This window comes from Dama dama, chromosome 9 (assembly GCF_033118175.1).
Source record: "Dama dama isolate Ldn47 chromosome 9, ASM3311817v1, whole genome shotgun sequence".
In the NCBI taxonomy this organism is placed as follows: domain Eukaryota; kingdom Metazoa; phylum Chordata; class Mammalia; order Artiodactyla; family Cervidae; genus Dama; species Dama dama.
The window spans coordinates 17,727,209-17,729,032 of NC_083689.1; the positions used below are offsets into that span (position 1 = coordinate 17,727,209).

Genomic DNA, 1,824 nt, shown 5'->3' on the forward strand with positions numbered 1-1,824 from the left:
TAAAGGAGGCAAGACAGAAAAACAAAGGATGATAAAATTCTGAATATCATGTAAAATGAGTTCTGATTATGAACGTTCACCTTTAATTTAGAACCCAGATGACATACCTCTGCATTTCCTAGAGATTTATAAATATTCTAAGTGGAGGAAATATCTAGAATTGTATTTGAATAAAATAAGATTTATATAAATGACTTAGCTTCTTTATATTTGCATTTTTACATGCTTTCTTAGAAGGGAAAAGGACTCTCATTCTGTATTATGTCTAAAGAAGTAGGCTGTATTTAACTGAGACCATGGATATATTACCTCTAATATCCTTCCTCCCTTTCACTTTTCATGAAGCTTTATAATATAAGAGAGTATAGACAGAAGTGAATAACACAGAAACCAATGGAAACAACTTTAAGAAAATAGAATTTGTCACACTGAGAAATACTGCTGAAGGAACTGGGGTGTATAATCTGAGAAATGAATTGCTTGAGTCCAAAATATGGACACAGTACTGCATGACCATTTATGTATTTATATTTTTCCAGTCCTCTTTTCTACTTCCAAAGGTGTCCAAGCTACACAGAACTGGAAATCTAACAAGTGTGTCAGAATTCTTCCTCCTGGGCCTCTCAGATGATCCAGAACTGCAGCCTTTACTCTTTATCCTCTTCCTGTCCATGTACCTGGTCACCATGCTAGGGAACCTGCTCATCATCCTGGCTGTCACCTCTGATCCCAACCTCCACACCCCCATGTACTTCTTCCTCTCCAACCTCTCCTTGGCTGACATTGGTTTCATCTCCACCATGGTCCCCAAGATGACTGTGAACATCCAAACTCAAAGCAGAGTCATCTCCTATGCAGGCTGCCTGACACAAATGTCTATTTTTATCCTTTTTGGATGTGTGGATAGTATGCTACTGTCTGTGATGGCCTATGACAGGTTTGTGGCCATCTGTCAGCCACTGCACTACACAGTCATCATGAACCCACACCTCTGTTGCTCCTTAGTTTTGGTGTCTTTGGGGGGGAGCTTTATGGACTCCCAGGTACATAATCTGATTGTGCTACAACTTACCTGCTTCAAAGATGTAGAAATTTCTAATTTCTTCTGTGACCCTTCTCTGCTCCTCAAGCTTGCCTGTTCTGACGTTTTCACCAAAAATATAGTCATATATTTTATTGGTGCCATTTTTGCTTTTCTCCCTTTGTCAGGGATCTTTTACTCTTACTATAAAATTATTTCCTCCCTTCTTAGAGTCTCTTCATCAGGTGGGAGGTATAAAGCCTTCTCCACCTGTGGTTCTCACCTGACAGTTGTTTGCTTATTTTATGGAACAGGCCTTGGTGGGTACCTCAGCTCAGCCATCTCACAATCTCCCAAGAAGGATGCAGTGGCCTCAGTGGTGTACACTGTGGTCACCCCCATGCTGAACCCCTTCATCTACAGCCTGAGGAACCGAGACATCAAAAGGGCCTTGTGCAGATTCCTCAGCAAAACAATCTAACCTCCACTTGGAGTGTAGGTTGGAAAATGTAGTAAAATTAACATCTAGATCTGAAAATTCTACCTCCCTCATAACACCAATTGTAGCTTTTAGAGCCTTCTTGCCTCTCCTTGTTTTCACCTGAATATTGCTTCTTTAGATATGCTTTTGATGGGGCTGGGAAGGTCTTCTTGGATTCTGTAGATGTCAGAATTACTGTGACTGAATCTTATTATACCCAAGGAGGAGTCTCCAGTTTATTGTGGTAACCCACATACTAGAAAGATGAACAACTCCATTTTTTACAGATTTAAATAGTACATTTTTTTTCTAAAGCTATTGT

The 1,824-nt window shown here is 39.9% G+C and overlaps 1 pseudogene; it reads left to right on the forward strand.

Moving 5' to 3' along the window:
- The first annotated feature begins 519 nt into the window (after positions 1 to 519).
- Positions 520 to 1,502, forward strand: LOC133061258 (olfactory receptor 7E24-like; annotated as a pseudogene).
- Positions 1,503 to 1,824: the final 322 nt, after the last annotated feature.